Source organism: Plectropomus leopardus, chromosome 11 (assembly GCF_008729295.1).
Source record: "Plectropomus leopardus isolate mb chromosome 11, YSFRI_Pleo_2.0, whole genome shotgun sequence".
In the NCBI taxonomy this organism is placed as follows: domain Eukaryota; kingdom Metazoa; phylum Chordata; class Actinopteri; order Perciformes; family Serranidae; genus Plectropomus; species Plectropomus leopardus.
In genome coordinates, this window is record NC_056473.1 from 32,316,199 (window position 1) to 32,325,358 (window position 9,160).

Consider the following 9,160-nt stretch of genomic DNA (forward strand, 5'->3'; position numbering starts at 1 on the left):
CTTGCAGCAAAAATGAAAGAGGACTTAAGCCGTGGATCAGCCCGCTACTTTTAAACGTCATCACGTAAGACAAGCCCTCATCAGTTTAAGACTCTCCTTCAAGCAGGTATCCCTCTTGTAATGAAGATGCAGATCTCTGCCACGCTGGGCTGACATGCTAAACCAAACCAAGCCAAGCCAAGCCAAACCAAGCCAAGCCATCCCACAGGGGAACCACGCAGTTTTACCAATTCCAATAACTTTTTCATATTATTTTACCCCATTTCCATGACTTTAATTAAGTAGTTTACAATGGGTAACACAGGGACAAGTCAAATCCAATTAGTTTTCAAGTACTTTTTCAAGCACTTATTTTTTATTTTCAAGGATGAAACTGTTTTCCCAACAACCATCTGCTGCAAGAGAATTGTGCAAATTCTCCCATAAATGGGAGCAAACACAGGCCACAGGTCATGATTTTTAATCATTTCATTAAATAATAAATCTTCCAGTTTATTCAAGTACTTTTTTTCAAAGACGAGGTTAAAAAAATGCCCAATTTCGAAGATATTCCAGTAATTTCTGAGTGCCAAATTCAAGTACTTTAAGCACATCAAGCATTTGTATAAACTCTGCATTAATTAAACACATTTCTCGTGCAAACTGCTCACACTTGCTAACTTTACCTGCTTCTCAGATTTGGCGGGCTTGGTCACGATGCGATTCCCGTCTGTGTATGACACAAGTGATGTTTTAAAGGGGTTTTTTTACATTTTTTTTATAAAATTGCCAAAATACTGGATACTTCAGACTTTTCCAAAACATTCTTTTCATTCCAAACCATTTCAAGGCCTGGAAAACAGCCTCTCTCTCTCTGCCATTTGTACAGTCACTGCTGAGATGCTGGGGGTTGTTGCTGCTTGTGATTTTACTTCCCTGGGTGACAGTCTGCTGACGTTTCTGCTGATTTTAACAGTTAGATGATTAAAGCAGAAGGCCGGGTTGAAGGTTGTGACATTCAAAGGATTATAAGCTACCGTGAGAACATCCCTGCTTACATCTAAGCCCCCGGGTTTTCTTAGAGGATGAAGTGTCATAGTGCTCCTTTAAAAATATGTCCACGTGGGATGAGAAGAGCGAAAGATGAAGACGTTAAGGGTTTCTATTTAAAACCAGTAAGGACACATTTAACACACACGTTAATAAACTGTCATCACGATCATACAGTGAGTTTTGGGTTGAAAGAGAAATATTTTTCCTTTAATGGCCTGAAAAATTATTTTCTCAATCATCTTCTTTCTATACACACGATGGAAACAGTTACATGCACACTAAAAGTACCTTAATATTCCTAATATGGCAATTTTCTGAATGTAATGTGGGTCATATAAAGAGCACATTTAGTTTAAATACTCACAATTAGGCTATTTTCCAAATAAAGCGTTTTCTGATAAAGACGTGGGATATGGCGGTATTATTCGAGGTTTTGGGAACATTCTTTGGGCATGTACACACAACTGGGGTTTTCCTGCAGTTTGCGACACAGGGCCTCTCACCTGTTCAGGTTCAGCTCTGTGCGTTGTCATGGTTACGTTATAGACAAACCAACTTGCCAACAGTTGCAGAAACTGTGGGGCAGAAATGAATGTCATGAAAATCCCACATTTCTGAACGAAAGGAGAAACACACCTGCTTTTAAACTTTATGTCAGACTTGGATATCCACAGATTTTTGGATATGCGCAATTATCATACCTTCTCAAGAAGGTGACGGGAGGAAAGAGGCAAAAAAGTCTGCGGTTGGCAGGAAAGTGTGAAAAAAATCCTATTTTGATGCAAAGAAGCAAAATGACAAGCAGCTCCAGCTGTTCCACTTTTTCATGTTTTAACATGATAAACATGTTAAACGTTAGTCGGAGTATGCATGGCTGCAGTAGGAATACTGTCTTTTTTGGAAAAGGGGACTATTATGTGCATGTACATGCACTAACTGTTTAAAGTACAGGAGGAGCAGGCATGGGCACATCGTGTGATTCTGGGTGTGTGTGCAACAACTTCTTTGTGAGTTACTGTTACCCAGAAACCCCCTCTCTGTATACCTATGCAAAGGCGCCTATGTGTACTTTCCAAAAACCTGTTTCAGCATAATCTCTCCACCTTCCCCTTTCCTATAGTATAAACCAGTGATACTCAACTCAGCTGTTTTTGTACTTTTAGTCTACAAAAGGTGCCAGAGTGCATAAAACAGCATTAAAATAGAGCTTGTTTGTTTAAAAAAAAAAAAGTGCCAGTGGAGGATCCACCACATCCCCCGACGGAAGTCTGAGCTCCCAGTGTCCTAAAAATAGGGATGCACAATATTGAATTTTTTGTCAATATCCAATATGCCGATAAAAAAACAACTAATTTGGTCGACAGCCAATACAGATACTGATATAACCGATTTTTTTCCACCAGCTAATTTTAGTGATCATCAAGTCTCTTCTGTGGTGGAAGTAACATCATATTATCTATGCATACTCTTATCATGATGGCATGAAAAGATGATATCTGTAATATTCATTAAGACAAAAACTTGGTGTTTTGTACGTGCTCATTTTTTCAATAAAACAAAAAAATATATATATTTGTGATATGGGCAGAAATCATTTTAAAGCCAATATCAATGGCGTGCCCATATCATTGTGCATTCTTACCTAAAATTCTAGAAACAAAAAATATCTAAAATACAAAAAATGACCTGAAATCCTAGAAATGTCCTCAAATCATCCTAAAATCCTAAAATCTGAGATACATCCTAAAATCCTTGATACGTCCCAGAACCCAAGAAAAGAAATGTCCTTCTTGAAATGTCCTAAAATCCTAGAAATGTCCCAAAAAACAAGAAATGTCCTAAAATCCTGAAAATGTTAAAAGTCCTTGAAAAATCTTTAAATCCTAGAAACATCCGAAAATCCTACAACCGTCCTATAATCCAAGAAACATCCTAAATCAAAGAAACATTGTTACATCCAAGAAACACCCTGTAACCCTGGAAACATCCTAAAATCCTGGAAATGGCCTAAAATCCTAAAAACAAGAATGGGGTTGCTGCAACTGGCCCCTGGCCTCTGTCTTTTTGCAAAAGTGGCCCCCAAGCAAAGCAAGTTAAGCATCCCTGGTATAGATAATTTCTGACTTCTCCACCAAATCAGATAGAAAGACGGAAGCTTAGCAAATGTCCTTAACTGCATTTATTCGGAAGAGAAGAGAAGAGAAGAAAGAGAGAGAAGAGAAGAGAAGAGAAGAGAAGAGAAGAGAAGAGAAGAGAAGAGAAGAGAAGATCGAGCAGACGACGCTGCCCCTCCATCTACTCTATCCTTCACGGCACTCAGACTGCTGTTTCTCTTAGCAACACCGCCAGGCAAATCGATGGAGGGGAAAAAGAGAGCGATGGAGAGATGAATGAAGGGGGGGGGGGGCAGGCGAGAGGACAAAAGGCGAAAAAGAAGTGGGGAAGAAGGGCAAATGGGTGTCAAGTGTGCAGAAAGAGGGAGCAGAGAGGGGATGTGGGAGGGAGGAGAGCGGAGGAGAGCGGAGAGGGAGCAAAAAGCACACAGAGGGGAGGAAAGGTGACTAGAGGGAGAAGGGAGCGAGAAAAGAAAAAGAGGAGGAAACAGTAAAGAAGGAGGGATGCTTAAATGTCAAGCTCTAACCAAGTCACTGCATTTAATGTCATTTAGGAGCAAAATGTCAAAACGATAAAGTAGACTACAGTTTGAGGGAGAGTGCGTGTTGACTACGTTTCTAGGAAAATACTTTACTAAGAGTCTAAAATGCCCTGAAAACTTCCTGGAAAGGACTTCAAAGTACGTGTCAAATTTTTTTTTACTGTAACTTTTTTCTATGATAATATCTATTATTATCATAATTATATATATTTCAAATTACAATACATACATTTGTATTTTTAGGCACTGTTTCAGTTCATTTCCTTGTTAGTTTTTTACATTACTTTTTTAATGCTAATTTTCAGGTAATTTTCTTGCACTTTTTACTAATGTCTTGAGGGTATTTTCTTATAAGTTGCTCAGTCCCTTCTTCCCATTTTCAAAAGAAATCAATCCAATTTGCTTTTTTTTTTTTTTTAAACTGTTCATAATTACATAATTTTTGAAAACTTCTATGATTTTTTTAATGTCAAGCTCTAACCACATCACTGCATTTAATGTCATTTGGGAGCAAAATGTCAACGCAATAAAGTAGACCACATTTAAAGGGACAGAGCGTGTTGACTGCATTCACTGGAAATTACTGAAAATATACTGAGAACTCTCTGAAAAATACTTTAAAAGTACATGTTGGACATTTTTACTGTAACTTTTTTCCCTGTTACTACAACCAGGGTTCCCACACAAATTCATGGACAAATTTCAAAACTTTTCCATGACTTTTCAAGGAACCCTTGATAGTAATTGGGTTTTTTTTCCGTGTCCCTCTTGTCCGGCATTGTAATACAATAAAAAAATGTCCAAAAAATGTCATCACACATCGATGTATTTCAGAGCTACATTACATCAACAAGAAACAATATTTGCCTTTCAACTTTCATTTCTAATTAACCCTTCGAAACCTGGATCAACAACGATTTTCTTGTGCTGCATTACGGTGCTTTTTGCAGGTATTTTTTCACTGAGCAAGGGATGCACGATATTGGATTTTTTGCCAATATCCAATATGCCAAAAAAAACAGCTCAATTGGGAGATAACCAATACCGATATCAATGTATCCACATTTTTCCTCCGTCTTGTTTTAGTGACGATCGAGTCTCTTCTGTAGTGGAATTAACATCGTATTATGCATACTCTAATCATGACACCCTCTCCAGCAGATGGAGACATAAAATGCAATGCTTTTAAATGTATGCAATATTCATTCATTGTACAAAATAGGAAAAATACTTCAGCTTAGGGCTGATGTTTTGTACATGTTCACTTTGTCAATAAAACAATATCTGCTTGTCATATCAGCAGAAACAGCATGTTGGCCGATCTGATATTTCATTTTAAAGACAAAATCTGCCGATACTGATGACGTGCCAATATTATCGTAAATCACTACTATATTAAAAATAATCATAATTATATTTCTTTTTACAGTTATTTTACAGAATTGTTATTTTTAATCACTTTTTAGGTCATATCCTTGTTTGTTTTTGCTTTTTAAATTTTTTTTGTGCTAATTTTCACACTATTTTCTTGTACTTTTCATTAATTTCTTGCTGTTTTGGGGGTATTTTCCATGGATGTATTATGGAATTTTTCTATGAGTTGCTCAGTTCCTTCTTCCCAGTTTTGAAAGACATCAACTTGATTTGCACATTTTTCAAAAATTTCAAAAATGATGTTGAATGGGAAATATGTATACGTATTTTTTTAATTCTCTGCATTTTTTCTAGTAGTATATATATGATCTTTTTTGACAACTGTAAAGTGTCTTGGAGTTTCTTGAAAAACGCTCTATATATGAAATGTATTATCATTATTATTATTATTATTATTATATCTAATAACATTAATTATACAATATAGAAATTAAGTCTTTAAAAACAAATCTCCAGGTCATTTGTTGTCACCTTTTTTCCTCTTTTTTTTAAAAAACACGTAATTTCTCTTAATTTGAGGTACATTTGCCAAGTTGTGCCAAATGCCTTTTTCCATATGTTTTCTGATCATTTATTTGTTTAACTTTAATTTTCTAGAAACTTTTTACCAGTTTTTGAAATAAACCAATCTGAACATGTTTGATAGGGTTAAGTACAGCATTTGAGTAAATGTATGAATGCATGAATGAATTTCACCACTGATAATTTAAAAACCTGCAAAAATTAAATGTGGGACTGAAATAAGTGCACAGTTTGTCTGAGTGCTCGGACTTTGTGGAGGATTTCCATCATCGTGAGGCAGGTCAAGGACTACAATGGGCAGAGGGAGATGCAAAGAGCCGATGGCCTCCGACACCAGCAGACTGGAGACACTGGAGGAGGAGGACCATCATGCCTCCTCTTCATCACTACACCACAAAGCAGCGTTTCACCGAGCACAGAGGAAAGCACCCCGTGCAGAGACCATTTGGCTGCATAAAAAAACATGCTCTCACCTTGCTGTGCCGGCGGTGTTTCTGGGTCCTTTTCAGCCGCCGCTGCTCATTTCAGGCACCCAGCAGCTCTCGTCGTGCAGTCACGTTGTCGCCACATAAATATGTGTTTCCTCCACTCTTTCTGGATGCAAAGTCAAGCGAGCGACGGAAATTAAACGGACCGAAAAAAACAAGATGCTAGCGGTGTAGCTGTGCAAAGGACCAGATGTTTGAGACGCTACAAACCTGCTAAACCCGCTCGCTGAATAGTAATGAGCGCCGAGCAGCGTCCGACACAAGGAGGAGACCGGGGACTGCTGTCCAGGACGGCCCTCAGAGACCAGGCAGGAGGAGCAGGGGGAGCAGGAGGAGTAGGAGGCGGTGTCGGTTGGTGTCTTCCTGGGAGGGACGGTCCTCGTGAACCCCGTGGCCACCGCTGTCATGCTAACTAGCATAAATCTACAACTTCCTGTTACACCTTTTCACATCAAAATATAGCGCGTGTGTTTTAAACCTATAACATCATGTAACTAGAGGAAATCAATGACTTTTAAAATTATATTGATAACGTTATACAGACAAAAATGCAGAGAATGATGATGATGATTTTTTGCTTTAGTATTTAGTATCCTTATTTTTATGATTTGTTTTTGTCAAATTTTGCTGTATGAACCAACACAAAATCCTAAAAACAACATACAGATTATATATATTTATATATATATATATATATTATATATATATATATACTCAATTAAAATTTGGTTTCCTTTGACCTATAAACATCATGTAACTAGAGGAAATCAATGACTTTTAAATGAAATTGATAATGTTATACAGACAAAAATGCAGAGAATGATTTTTTTTTTTTTTTGCTTTAGTATTTACGATCCTTATTTTTATGATTTGTGTTTGTCAAATTTTGCTGTATGAACCAACACAAAATCCTTAAACAACATACAGATTAAATATATATTTTATAGGTTTATATATATATATATATATATATATATATATATATATTAATCTCAAATAAATTTGGTTTTCTTTTAACCTATAACATCATGTAAATTGGGGAAATAAAAGACTTTTAAATCTTACATGCAGTGTATGATTTATCAATACAAAGTCGTTAAACACAACAACACATATAATTTATAATATATATATATATATTATATATATATATATATATATATATATATATATATATATATATATATATATATATATATATATATATATTGCAAAAGAAGACAATGTCAAAAATGATATTCTCTTTTAGTTATAGTGGAACATTCCCCAAAACTGTCAGGAAGCAGCACAGCTACAGAACAGTCCCTAAGTAACAGCTTTGTTGTGATCTCTGCATATTTACATGTTGTTGTACTTGTTGTTGGAAGGAATCAAACATCAGATATGAGTTTATTCTTTCAGCATAACTGAGCTGGAAACTCACTACACCTGAACTCAAACCATGTCCAGGGTGTCCTCTCATCATGTCCTCTCATCATGACCCCATCACACACACAGAGTAGAAGGAGGGAGACGGCGGCCGCTTACACCGGTGTTCAGCGGCTACTGCAGGCAGCGAGCACGCTAATAAATGACCGTATCAGGACCAGATCGAGACATTTTGGTGCCCTAGAAGAGATTGGAGTCACCTGTCGGACAATGAGAGCAGAGCGGACAGCTACATGTTTACTTCATCGAAAGAGAAATATATAAAACATATATCTGTTTGTGATATCAGCAGAAATCAGCATGTTGGTCGATTTATTGAAACCAGTCCTGAATAATATAAAATATGTTCAAGAGTAGGAAACACACAATTCCAGAATAAAATAGAGAGTTTAGATGCTACTTTTTGTAAATACAATTTGTTGTTGACATGTTGCCAGTACCTATTGCTGCTTTTACTTTGAAAAGAAACTCACAGGATGCGTCCTAATCAGGTGAACTCTCCAACTTTATGGAAACAACTGAATGAATCCCTCAAAAAGATATTCAGAGGAGCAAAGCCACCACACAAAAGACAGTCCTGACTCTGGAATAGGCTGAAAACTCACCTTTAAATATTTGAAAATTGATTATAAATCATTCACATTTGCCTCCCTGATCCACATCAATCATGAGGATGTGAACCCACTTACACTCACTTCATCCTCTTTGTATTTTCAGGAGAAAGTTCCCCATCTATGGGTCATGTTGTGGCATAATGCCTCTCCTTCTCTGCACCCCTGATGCATGCAAAGCATCTTGGAATAAGTAGTTTTTACAAACAATGGAGGTTACTGCATTTTCAGAGACTCGTAGAAAAGTTAAAAGACAAAATTCAATCACAATCTGCACTGAAGAAAGAGTGGAAAAATAAACATGTTTCCCTCCAAATATCACACAGAGGAGAAATTAATAACCAGAACGAGTGAGGAATAAGAGAGGCTTTTCTTTCTTTGTGTTATACAAGGCCAACCACTTTCCTATAATCAAATAATTTCGCATTACACTGGCTTTAAAATTAGTTCATAAATAAAAAACTACTAAGTTGAACATGGCACTGCTGCAGAGGTGATTTTTCACCGCTCACCAGGTTGCCAAAATAACTTCATTTTCTGGTTCACTCAGCACATTAAATGGACCGTGGAGCTGAGAGTCCATCAGGGCTGATATTATGTATTGTCAGAGACTGGTAGTGTTTTTAGAGAGCATCCAATCCAAACATAAGTGAGGCCAGCACCGCAGTAAAAACCCAAACAAGTGTTTCAGCAGTCCACCTGACTACTAATGCTCTCTTTTATGTGTGTGTGTGTGTGTGTGTGTGTGTGTTTTCTACATTTAAATATGCTTTGGCAATATGTAGAGTATTACTGTACATCCTGCCAATAAAGCCTATTGAATTGGGGAAAAAAAAAGAAGAGAGAGAGGGAGAGAGGGAGAGCATGCACAGTGACTGTGCTTTTTTCCAGACATCATTGTCAGCTGTGGTTTTGCACCACTGTGAATACCACACCACTCTGAGCCTTTGGGACACCTGACAATCAGGACGGGGAAAACAAAAAGCTGC

General features: G+C 37.1%; 1 long non-coding RNA gene across 1 annotated transcript in view; it reads right to left on the minus strand.

Moving 5' to 3' along the window:
- The window catches only part of LOC121949739, a 45,357-nt gene extending 39,061 nt beyond the window's left edge, over nt 1-6,296 (minus strand). The window contains exon 1 of the long non-coding RNA XR_006106293.1: nt 6,118-6,296. This is a non-coding gene — a long non-coding RNA (uncharacterized LOC121949739). The remainder of the gene's footprint in view (nt 1-6,117) is intronic.
- Nucleotides 6,297-9,160: the final 2,864 nt, after the last annotated feature.